Consider the following 13,453-nt stretch of genomic DNA (forward strand, 5'->3'; position numbering starts at 1 on the left):
CGAACATGGATTATTTGCGTAGGGAAGAAAATTCTATGTCAGTTTAATTATTCTACCAGTAGACTTCGGAGTGCTTAAATTGGTTATAACCGAGGTGCAGTTTTTGTTTTTATTATGCTTAAGACTCCGACCGACAGAGCTGCGATAGCGCAATGGCTAGAGCGTTTGGCATCCGAGCCAGTTAACCTGGGTTCGAGTCCCAGTCGGAAGGAAAATCGTCGCTGTGTTTTTGATTTCTCGAAACTGAAAATTATTTTTTTTTCTTTTTAAATTCCTTCCTTTTGCGAATATGGATTATTTGCGTAGGGAAGAAAATTCTATGTCAGTTTAATTATTCTACCCGTAGATTTCGGAGTGCTTAAATCGGTTATAACCGAGGTGCATTTTTTGTTTTTATTATGCTTAAGACTCCGACAGACAGACCTCCGATAGCCCAATGGCTAGAGCGCTCGGCTTCCGAGCCAGTGAGCCTGGGTTCGAGTCCCAGTAGAAACGAAAATCGTCGATGTGTTTTTGATTCCTCGAAACTGAAAATTATTTTTTTTTCTTTTTAAATTCCTTCCTTTTGCGAACATGGATTATTTGCGTAGGGAAGAAAATTCTATGTCAGTTTAATTATTCTACCCGTAGACTTCGGAGTGCTTAAATCGGTTATAACCGAGGTGCATTTTTTGTTTTTATTATGCTTAAGACTCCGACCGACAGAGCTCCGATAGCCCAATGGCTAGAGCGCTCGGCTTCCGAGCCAGTGGGCGTGGGTTCGAGTCCCAGTCGGATCGAAAATCGTCGATGTGTTTTTGATTCCTCGAAACTGAATTTTTTTTTTCTTTTTAAATTCCTTCCTTTTGCGAACATGGATTATTTGCGTAGGGAAGAAAATTCTATGTCAGTTTAATTATTCTACCCGTAGACTTCGGAGTGCTTAAATCAGTTATAAACGAGGTGCATTTTTTGTTTTTATTATGCTTAAGATTGCGACCGACAGAGCTCCGATAGCCCAATGGCTAGAGCGCTCGGCTTCCGAGCCAGTGGGCCTGGGTTCGAGTCCCAGTCGGAACGAAAATCGTCGATGTGTTTTTGATTCCTCGAAACTGAAAATTATTTTTTTTTCTTTTTAAATTCCTTCCTTTTGCGAACATGGATTATTTGCGAAGGGAAGAAAATTCTATGTCAGTTTAATTATTCTACCCGTAGACTTCGGAGTGCTTAAATCAGTTATAACCGAGGTGCATTTTTTGTTTTTATTATGCTTAAGACTGCGACCGACAGAGCTCCGTTAGCCCAATGGCTAGCGCGCTCGGCTTCCGAGCCAGTGGGCCTGGGTTCGAGTCCCAGTCGGAACGAAAATCGTCGATGTGTTTTTGATTCCTCGAAACTGAAAATTATTTTTTTTTCTTTTTAAATTCCTTCCTTTTGCGAACATGGATTATTTGCGAAGGGAAGAAAATTCTATGTCAGTTTAATTATTCTACCCGTAGACTTCGGAGTGCTTAAATCAGTTATAACCGAGGTGCATTTTTTGTTTTTATTATGCTTAAGACTGCGACCGACAGAGCTCCGATAGCCCAATGGCTAGAGCGCTCGGCTTCCGAGCCAGTGGGCCTGGGTTCGAGTCCCAGTCGGTACCGAAATCGTCGATGTGTTTTTTAATTCGATTTTTTTTTCTTTTTAAATTTCTTCCTTTTGCGAACATGGATTATTTGCGTAGGGAAGAAAATTCTATGTCAGTTTAATTATTCTACCCGTAGACTTCGAAGTGCTTAAATCAGTTATAACCGAGGTGCATTTTTTTTTTATATTATTCTTAAGACTCCGACCGACAGAGCTCCGATAACCCAATGGCCAGAGCGCTCTGCTTCCGAGCCAGTGGACCTGGGTTCGAGTTCCAGTCGGAACGAAAATCGTCGATGTGTTTCTGATTCCTCGAAACTGAAAATTATTTTTTTTTCTTTTTGAATTCCTTCCTTTTGCGAACTTGGATTATTTGCGCAGGGAAGAAAATTCTATGTCAGTTTAATTATTCTACCCGTACACTTCTGAGTGCTTAATTCGGTTATAACCAAGGTGCATTTTTTGTTTTTATTATAATTAAGACTCCGGCAGACAGAGCTCCGATAGCCCAATGGCTAGAGCGCTCGGCTTCCGAGCCAGTGGGTCTGGGTTCGAGTCCCAGTCGGAACGAAAATCGTCGTTGTGTTTTTGATTCCTCGAAACTGAAAATCATTTTTTTTTCTTTTTAAATTCCTTCCTTTTGCGAACATGGATTATTTGCGAAGGGAAGAAAATTCTATGTCAGTTTAATTATTCTACCCGTAGACTTCGGAGTGCTTAAATCAGTTATAACCGAGGTGCATTTTTTGTTTTTATTATGCTTAAGACTATGACCGACAGAGCTCCGATAGCCCAATGGCTAGAGCGCTCGGCTTCCGAGCCAGTGGGCCTGGGTTCGAGTCCCAGTCGTAACGAAAATCGTCGATGTGTTTTTGATTCCTCGAAACTGAAAATTATTTATTTTTTCTTTTTAAATTCCTTCCTTTTGCGAACATGGATTATTTGCGAAGGGAAGAAAATTCTATGTCAGTTTAATTATTCTACCCGTAGACTTCGGAGTGCTTAAATCAGTTATAAGCGAGGTGCATTTTTTGTTTTTATTATGCTTAAGACTGCGACCGACAGAGCTCCGTTGGCCCAATGGCTAGAGCGCTCGGCTTCCGAGCCAGTGGGCCTGGGTTCGAGTCCCAGTCGGAACCGAAAGCGTCGATGTGTTTTTTAATTCGATTTTTTTTTCTTTTTAAATTTCTTCCTTTTGCGAACATGGATTATTTGCGTAGGGAAGAAAATTCTATGTCAGTTTAATTATTCTACCTGTACACTTCGGAGTGCTTAAATCGGTTATAACCGAGGTGCATTTTTTGTTTTTATTATTCTTAAGACTCCGACCGGCAGAGCTCCGATAAGCCAATGGCCAGAGCGCTCTGCTTCCGAGCCAGTGGACCTGGGTTCGAGTCCCAGTCGGAACGAAAATCGTCGATGTGTTTTTGATTCCTCGAAACTAAATTTTTTTTTTTTCTTTTTAAATTTCTTTCTTTTGCGAACATGGATTATTTGCGTAGGGAAGAACATGGATTATTTGCGTAGGGAAGAAAATTCTATGTCAGTTTATTTATTCTACCCGTACACTTCGGAGTGCTTAAATCGGTTATAACCGAGGTGCATTTTTTGTTTTTATTATAATTAAGACTCCGACAGACAGAGCTCCGATAGCCCAATGGCTAGAGCGCTCGGCTTCCGAGCCAGTGGGTCTGGGTTCGAGTCCCAGTCGGAACGAAAATCGTCGATGTGTTTCTGATTCTTCGAAACTAAAAATTATTTTTTTTTTCTTTTTAAATTTCTTCCTTTTGCGAACATGGATTATTTGCGTAGGGAAGAACATGGATTATTTGCGTAGGGAAGAAAATTCTATGTCAGTTTATTTATTCTACCCTTACACTTCGGAGTGCTTAAATCGGTTATAACCGAGGTGCATTTTTTGTTTTTATTATGCTTAAGACTCCGACCGACAGAGCTCCGATAGCGCAATGGCTAGAGCGCTCGGCATCCGAGCCAGTTAGCCTGGGTTCGAGTCCCAGTCGGAACGAAAATCGTCGCTGTGTTTTTGATTTCTCGAAACTGAAAATTATTTTTTTTTTCTTTTTGAATTCCTTCCTTTTGCGAACATGGATTATTTGCGTAGGGAAGAAAATTCTATGTCAATTTAATTATTCTACCCGTACACTTCGGAGTGCTTAAATAGGTTATAACCGAGGTGCATTTTTTGTTTTTATTATGCTTAAGACTCCGACCGACAGAGCTCCGATAGCCCAATGTCTAGAGCGCTCGGCTTCCGAGCCAGTGGGCGTGGGTTCAAGTCCCAGTCGGATCGAAAATCGTCGATGTGTTTTTGATTCCTCGAAACTGAATTTTTTTTTCTTTTTAAATTCCTTTCTTTTGCGAACATGGATTATTTGCGTAGGGAAGAAAATTCTATGTCAGTTTAATTATTCTACCCGTAGACTTCGGAGTGCTTAAATCGGTTATAACCGAGGTGCAGTTTTTGTTTTTATTATGCTTAAGACTCCGACCGACAGAGCTGCGATAGCGCAATGGCTAGAGCGTTTGGCATCCGAGCCAGTTAGCCTGGGTTCGAGTCCCAGTCGGAAGGAAAATCGTCGCTGTGTTTTTGATTTCTCGAAACTGAAAATTATTTTTTTTTTCTTTTTGAATTCCTTCCTTTTGCGAACATGGATTATTTGCGTAGGGAAGAAAAGTCTATGTCAGTTTGATTATTTGACCCGTAGACTTCGAAGCGCTTAAATCAGTTATAACCGAGGTGCATTTTTTGTTTTTATTATGCTTAAGACTCCGACAGACAGACCTCCGATAGCCCAATGGCTAGAGCGCTCGGCTTCCGAGCCAGTGAGCCTGGGTTCGAGTCCCAGTAGAAACGAAAATCGTCGATGTGTTTTTGATTCCTCGAAACTGAAAATTATTTTTTTTTCTTTTTAAATTCCTTCCTTTTGCGAACATGGATTATTTGCGTAGGGAAGAAAATTCTATGTCAGTTTAATTATTCTACCCGTAGACTTCGGAGTGCTTAAATCGGTTATAACCGAGGTGCATTTTTTGTTTTTATTATGCTTAAGACTCCGACAGACAGACCTCCGATAGCCCAATGGCTAGAGCGCTCGGCTTCCGAGCCAGTGAGCCTGGGTTCGAGTCCCAGTAGAAACGAAAATCGTCGATGTGTTTTTGATTCCTCGAAACTGAAAATTATTTTTTTTTCTTTTTAAATTCCTTCCTTTTGCGAACATGGATTATTTGCGTAGGGAAGAAAATTCTATGTCAGTTTAGTTATTCTACCCGTAGACTTCGGAGTGCTTAAATCAGTTATAACCGAGGTGCATTTTTTGTTTTTATTATGCTTAAGACTCCGACCGACAGAGCTCCGATAGCCCAATGGCTAGAGCGCTCGGCTTCCGAGCCAGTGGGCCTGGGTTCGAGTCCCAGTCGGAACGAAAATCGTCGATGTGTTTTTGATTTCGAAACTGAAAATTTTTTTTTTTCTTTTTAAATTTCTTCCTTTTGCGAACATGGATTATTTGCGTAGGGAAGAAAATTCTATGTCAGTTTAATTATTCTACCCGTAGACTTCGGAGTGCTTAAATCGGTTATAACCGAGGTGCATTTTTTGTTTTTATTATAATTAAGACTCCGACAGACAGAGCTCCGATAGCCCAATGGCTAGAGCGCTCGGCTTCCGAGCCAGTGGGTCTGGGTTCGAGTCCCAGTCGGAACGAAAATCGTCGATGTGTTTTTGATTCTTCGAAACTAAAAATTATTTTTTTTTCTTTTTAAATTTCTTCCTTTTGCGAACATGGATTATTTGCGTAGGGAAGAACATGGATTATTTGCGTAGGGAAGAAAATTCTATGTCAGTTTATTTATTCTACCCTTAGACTTCGGAGTGCTTAAATCGGTTATAACCGAGGTGCATTTTTTGTTTTTATTATGCTTAAGACTCCGACCGACAGAGCTCCGATAGCGCAATGGCTAGAGCGCTCGGCATCCGAGCCAGTTAGCCTGGGTTCGAGTCCCAGTCGGAACGAAAATCGTCGCTGTGTTTTTGATTTCTCGAAACTGAAAATTATTTTTTTTTTCTTTTTGAATTCCTTCCTTTTGCGAACATGGATTATTTGCGTAGGGAAGAAAATTCTATGTCAGTTTAATTATTCTACCCGTAGACTTCGGAGTGCTTAAATCGGTTATAACCGAGGTGCATTTTTTGTTTTTATTATGCTTAAGACTCCGACCGACAGAGCTCCGATAGCCCAATGGCTAGAGCGCTCGGCTTCCGAGCCAGTGGGCGTGGGTTCGAGTCCCAGTCGGATCGAAAATCGTCGATGTGTTTTTGATTCCTCGAAACTGAATTTTTTTTTCTTTTTAAATTCCTTCCTTTTGCGAACATGGATTATTTGCGTAGGGAAGAAAATTCTATGTCAGTTTAATTATTCTACCCGTAGACTTCGGAGTGCTTAAATCGGTTATAACCGAGGTGCAGTTTTTGTTTTTATTATGCTTAAGACTCCGACCGACAGAGCTCCGATAGCGCAATGGCTAGAGCGCTCGGCATCCGAGCCAGTTAGCCTGGGTTCGAGTCCCAGTCGGAACGAAAATCGTCGCTGTGTTTTTGATTTCTCGAAACTGAAAATTATTTTTTTTTTCTTTTTGAATTCCTTCCTTTTGCGAACATGGATTATTTGCGTAGGGAAGAAAAGTCTATGTCAGTTTGATTATTCTGACCCGTAGACTTCGAAGCGCTTAAATCAGTTATAACCGAGGTGCATTTTTTGTTTTTATTATGCTTAAGACTCCGACAGACAGAGCTCCGATAGCCCAATGGCTAGAGCGCTCGGCTTCCGAGCCAGTGGGCGTGGGTTCGAGTCCCAGTCGGATCGAAAATCGTCGATGTGTTTTTGATTCCTCGAAACTGAATTTTTTTTTTCTTTTTAAATTCCTTCCTTTTGCGAACATGGATTATTTGCGTAGGGAAGAAAATTCTATGTCAGTTTAATTATTCTACCCGTAGACTTCGGAGTGCTTAAATCAGTTATAACCGAGGTGCATTTTTTGTTTTTATTATGCTTAAGACTCCGACCGACAGAGCTCCGATAGCCCAATGGCTAGAGCGCTCGGCTTCCGAGCCAGTGGGCCTGGGTTCGAGTCCCAGTCGGAACGAAAATCGTCGATGTGTTTTTGATTCCTCGAAACTGAAAATTATTTTTTTTTCTTTTTAAATTCCTTCCTTTTGCGAACATGGATTATTTGCGTAGGGAAGAAAATTCTATGTCAGTTTAATTATTCTACCCGTAGACTTCGGAGTGCTTAAATCAGTTATAACCGAGGTGCATTTTTTGTTTTTATTATGCTTAAGACTCCGACCGACAGAGCTCCGATAGCCCAATGGCTAGAGCGCTCGGCTTCCGAGCCAGTGGGCCTGGGTTCGAGTCCCAGTCGGAACGAAAATCGTCGATGTGTTTTTGATTCCTCGAAACTGAAAATTATTTTTTTTCTTTTTAAATTCCTTCCTTTTGCGAACATGGATTATTTGCGTAGGGAAGAAAATTCTATGTCAGTTTAATTATTCTACCCGTAGACTTCGGAGTGCTTAAATCGGTTATAACCGAGGTGCATTTTTTGTTTTTATTATGCTTAAGACTCCGACCGACAGAGCTCCGATAGCCCAATGGCTAGAGCGCTCGGCTTCCGAGCCAGTGGGCCTGGGTTCGAGTCCCAGTCGGAACGAAAATCGTCGATGTGTTTTTTATTTCGAAACTTTATTTTTTTTTCTTTTTAAATTCCTTCCTTTTGCGAACATGGATTATTTGCGTAGGGAAGAAAATTCTATGTCAGTTTAATTATTCTACCCGTAGACTTCGAAGTGCTTAAATCGGTTATAACCGAGGTGCATTTTTTGTTTTTATTATGCTTAAGACTCCGACCGACAGAGCTCCGATAGCCCAATGGCTAGAGCGCTCGGCTTCCGAGCCAGTGGACCTGGGTTCGAGTTCCAGTCGGAACGAAAATCGTCGATGTGTTTTTGATTTCTCGAAACTGAAAATTATTTTTTTTTCTTTTTGAATTCCTTCCTTTTGCGAACATGGATTATTTGCGTAGGGAAGAAAATTCTATGTCAGTTTAATTATTCTACCCGTAGACTTCGAGTGCTTAAATCGGTTATAACCGAGGTGCATTTTTTGTTTTTATTATGCTTAAGACTCCGACAGACAGAGCTCCGATAGCCCAATGGCTAGAGCGCTCGGCTTCCGAGCCAGTGGGCGTGGGTTCGAGTCCCAGTCGGAACGAAAATCGTCGATGTGTTTTTGATTCCTCGAAACTGAAAATTTTTTTTTTTCTTTTTAAATTCCTTCCTTTTGCGAACATGGATTATTTGCGTAGGGAAGAAAATTCTATGTCAGTTTAATTATTCTACCCGTAGACTTCGGAGTGCTTAAATCGGTTATAACCGAGGTGCATTTTTTGTTTTTATTATGCTTAAGACTCCGACCGACAGAGCTCCGATAGCGCAATGGCTAGAGCGCTCGGCTTCCGAGCCAGTGGGCCTGGGTTCGAGTCCCAGTCGGAACGAAAATCGTCGATGTGTTTTTGATTTCTCGAAACTGAAAATTATTTTTTTTTCTTTTTGAATTCCTTCCTTTTGCGAACATGGATTATTTGCGTAGGGAAGAAAATTCTATGTCAGTTTAATTATTCTACCCGTAGACTTCGGAGTGCTTAAATCGGTTATAACCGAGGTGCATTTTTTGTTTTTATTATGCTTAAGACTCCGACCGACAGAGCTCCGATAGCCCAATGGCTAGAGCGCTCGGCTTCCGAGCCAGTGGGCCTGGGTTCGAGTCCCAGTCGGAACGAAAATCGTCGATGTGTTTTTGATTCCTCGAAACTGAAAATTATTTTTTTTTCTTTTAAAATTCCTTCCTTTTGCGAACATGGATTATTTGCGTAGGGAAGAAAATTCTATGTCAGTTTAATTATTCTACCCGTAGACTTCGGAGTGCTTAAATCGGTTATAACCGAGGTGCATTTTTTGTTTTTATTATGCTTAAGACTCCGACCGACAGAGCTCCGATAGCGCAATGGCTAGAGCGCTCGGCTTCCGAGCCAGTGGGCCTGGGTTCGAGTCCCAGTCGGAACGAAAATCGTCGATGTGTTTTTGATTCCTCGAAACTGAAAATTATTTTTTTTCTTTTTGAAATTCCTTCCTTTTGCGAACATGGATTATTTGCGTAGGGAAGAAAATTCTATGTCAGTTTAATTATTCTACCCGTAGACTTCTGGAGTGCTTAAATCGGTTATAACCGAGGTGCATTTTTTGTTTTTATTATGCTTAAGACTCCGACCGACAGAGCTCCGATAGCCCAATGGCTAGAGCGCTCGGCTTCCGAGCCAGTGAGCCTGGGTTCGAGTCCCAGTAGGAACGAAAATCGTCGATGTGTTTTTGATTCCTCGAAACTGAAAATTATTTTTTTTTCTTTTAAAATTCCTTCCTTTTGCGAACATGGATTATTTGCGTAGGGAAGAAAATTCTATGTCAGTTTAATTATTCTACCCGTAGACTTCGGAGTGCTTAAATCAGTTATAACCGAGGTGCATTTTTTGTTTTTATTATGCTTAAGACTCCGACCGACAGAGCTCCGATAGCCCAATGGCTAGAGCGCTCGGCTTCCGAGCCAGTGGGCCTGGGTTCGAGTCCCAGTCGGAACGAAAATCGTCGATGTGTTTTTGATTCCTCGAAACTGAAAATTATTTTTTTTTCTTTTTAAATTCCTTCCTTTTGCGAACACGGATTATTTGCGTAGGGAAGAAAATTCTATGTCAGTTTAATTATTCTACCCGTAGACTTCTGAGTGCTTAAATCGGTTATAACCAAGGTGCATTTTTTGTTTTTATTATGCTTAAGACTCCGACAGACAGACCTGCGATAGCCCAATGGCTAGAGCGCTCGGCTTCCGAGCCAGTGGACCTGGGTTCGAGTCCCAGTCGGAACGAAAATCGTCGATGTGTTTTTGATTCCTCGAAACTGAAAATTATTTTTTTTTTTCTTTTTAAATTCCTTCCTTTTGCGAACATGGATTATTTGCGTAGGGAAGAAAATTCTATGTCAGTTTAATTTTTCTACCCGTAGACTTCGGAGTGCTTAAATCGGTTATAACCGAGGTGCATTTTTTGTTTTTATTATGCTTAAGACTCCGACCGACAGAGCTCCGATAGGCCAATGGCTAGAGCGCTCGGCTTCTGAGCCAGTTAGCCTGGGTTCGAGTCCCAGTCGGAACGAAAATCGTCGCTGTGTTTTTGATTTCTCGAAACTGAAAATTATTTTTTTTTTTCTTTTTGAATTCCTTCCTTTTGCGAACATGGATTATTTGCGTAGGGAAGAAAATTCTATGTCAGTTTAATTATTCTACCCGTAGACTTCGGAGTGCTTAAATCGGTTATAACCGAGGTGCATTTTTTGTTTTTATTATGCTTAAGACTCCGACCGACAGAGCTCCGATAGCCCAATGGCTAGAGCGCTCGGCTTCCGAGCCAGTGGGCCTGGGTTCGAGTCCCAGTCGGAACGAAAATCGTCGATGTGTTTTTGATTCCTCGAAACTGATTTTTTTTTCTTTTTAAATTCCTTCCTTTTGCGAACATGGATTATTTGCGTAGGGAAGAAAATTCTATGTCAGTTTATTTATTCTACCCGTATTCTACCGAAAATCGTCAATGTGTTTCTTAATTCGATTTTTTTTTCTTTAAATTCCTTCCTTTTGCGAACATTTTTGCTGTTATTGACTTTAACATTTTTAAATCTACAGGTCGAATAATTAAACGGACTCAGAATTTACTTCCCTACATAAATAATCATTATTCGAAAAGAAAGGAATTTCAAAAAAAAAAAGTATTTCGAAATTTGAAAATAAAAATATCCATTGAAGATTTCCGTTCCGCCTGGGACTCGAACCTAAGACCACTCGCTAGGAAGCCCAACGCTCTAGCCATTAGGTTATCGGAGCTGTGCTCATCGGATTCTTAAACATAATAAAAAAAATGTACCTTGGTTATCATTGATTTTAAATTTTGAAATATGTAGTTTGAATAATTAAACTGACTCAGAATTTTCTTCCCTAAATAAATAATCAATGTCCGCAAAAGAAAGAATTTTGAAAAAAAAAAAAGTATTTTTAAATTGGAAAATAAAAATATACATCAAAGATTTTCTTTCCGACGGGGACTCGAACCTAGGGCCACTCGCTCCGAAGCCCAACGCTCTAGACATTTGGCTATCGGAGCTCTGTCGATCGGCGTCTTAAACATAATAAAAACAAAAAACGCACCTTGGTTATTATTGATTTAAAACTTTGAAATATGCATCTCGAATAATAAAACTGAAGCAGAACTTTCTTCCCTATATAAATAATCAATATTCGCAAAAGAATGAATTTGGAAAAAAAAAAAAAGAATTTTCAAATTACTTGGTTATTATTTAAATACTTTATTATCTATTATTTATTTAAACACTTTAAAATCAGTAGGTCGAATCATTAAATTTACTTAGAATTTTCTTTCGAAAATAGTAAGAATATGAAAAAAAAAAAAAAAGAATTTTAAAATTAGAAAATAAAAATATACATTGCAGATTTTCGTTCTATATAAAAAAAATGTGATTGATAAAAAATAAATAAATTTCTTTTCTAGAGAGCCGGCTAATAAATGGTGTAAGCCATGAGCCATATTGAAAATTATAAATACAAAAAATGCACCTTGCTTATTACTGATTTAATTTTAATGAAAATTGCGTTTAGAATATTTAGGTAGAACAAGAGTTGAACACCTCATCCAAATCGATGTAACCCATTGAAAAAAAAAAAAAAAATAAAAATCAATGTGAATGATTAAAAAAAATGAATTCATAAATTTCCTTTTTAGTGAGCTGGCTAATAAATCGTGTACACAGCCAATGCAATTAGCATGTATCGAACCCGCGACCTTCCGGTTACAGGCCGGAACCTTACCGGTTGAGTCATCCCGGCATCGTCAGAGTCCGTATTAAAAATTATAAATACTTCATCAAAAGCGATGTTTCCCGTTGAAGAAAAAAAAATTAAGAAAAAAAATGATTGATAAAAAAAATTATAAATTTATTTTGCAATGAGCTGGCAAATACGTGGTATAACAGGCCAATGGAATGAGTGGATTCGAACCCGAGACCTTTCGGTTACAGGCCCGGTGCCTTACCGGTTGAGCCATCATGGCTTCGTCAGGTGCCGTATTAAAAGTTATAAATAAAGAAAATGCACTTTCCATATAACTAATTTAATTTTAATGAAATCTGCATGTAGAATATTTAGGTAGAACCAGAGTTTAATACCTCATCCTTCCCATTGAAGAAAAAAAATAACGTGATTGATAAAAAAGAATAAATTTCTTTTCTAGTGAGCCGGCTAATGGATGATGTAAACAGACAATGCAATCAGCCGGTATCGAACCCGCGACCTTCCGGTTACAGGGCTGGGGCCTTACCGTTTACTCCATAGCGTCTTTGTCAAGCACCGGATAAAAAATAAGTACAAATAATGCACCTTGATGATTACTGTTTTAATCTTAATAAATCCGCATTAAAAATAATTAGGTAGAACCAGAGTTCAATACTTCATCCAAATCGATGTTTCCGTTTGAAGAAAAAGAAAAAAAAATCATTGATAAAAAAAATAAACATTTCAATTTCTTTTCTAATGAGCCGGCTAATAAAAGATGTAAGAAGCCAATGCACACAGGCGGGATCGAACCCGAGACCTTACGGTTACGCACCCGGCGCCTTACCCTTTAAGCCATTCCGGCTTCGTCAGGAGCCGTATTAAAACATATAAATACAAAAAAAATGGTTACATGTTTGGGGGGGGGGGTGTTATATTTTCGTTTGCTTGTTGTAGTGTTATAAGTGTGTATTTTATAAACTTTTGCTCAACTAATTTTACGATTACTCTTTATCATCATTACATCGCTCATTTGGAGTAAGAGTGCCACCATACTGTTAGTAACTGAAGTGAAAAGAATTCCCAGTGAATGATAATTGTGATGCACGATATATCGCCAGAACACTGTTAAGTTAAATTCAATTTAGTTGGGGTTTGAAAAAGGTGCTGTATTGCATAGATACTTTGGCTCTAGTTTTCTTGTAGTTTTTGTGATATAAGTGTCTCTTTATGAAGAAAAGGTGATCTTATTGGAGTCTAGCACCCTACATTGATTAAAATGCAATTCTGAAAAAGTAATTAATAGTTGGAATTAGAGTCTGTATTCAACAATACGAAGACATGAAATTTTACATAAAACGCGTTTGAAGTTAAACTCTTCAAGCAATTTGCTTTAAGAAAAGTAAGATTGCTGCGCTCGCCAGTGGTTAATATTAGGACAAAAAATGTGTCATTATGTTCCAAAGAAGATAAAGTCCTTTAAAAACCTAAAAGCGAAAAAAAAAATTAAAAATTTTGTATTGTAACACTCTTCTTCCAAGCTTCCCTGAGCGACATTCCTGTTTTGTCTTTGAATCAGGGGGATTTTCAAAATTGATGCGTTACTTAAACCTCAACAATTTTTTTGTCTTGACGAAAAAAATTAACGTTTTGCAGGTAAATGAAATATAATTGAGACTCTTATGATACAAACTAGAATTGAAACTTAATTATTTATAAACAAAAACATGAATTGTGTAATGGGTCAAATGAGTATCAGTTGCATCTGATACTACTGAAGTAGAAAAATGTGAACTAGTATAAACACAAAACTTTTTTTTTTTTTTTTTTAAGAGCAGACAAATATTTTGCAGTTTTTAATATTAATTTGTTGAAAAATT

Source organism: Uloborus diversus, chromosome 10 (genome assembly GCF_026930045.1).
Source record: "Uloborus diversus isolate 005 chromosome 10, Udiv.v.3.1, whole genome shotgun sequence".
NCBI classification, from domain to species: Eukaryota; Metazoa; Arthropoda; class Arachnida; order Araneae; family Uloboridae; genus Uloborus; species Uloborus diversus.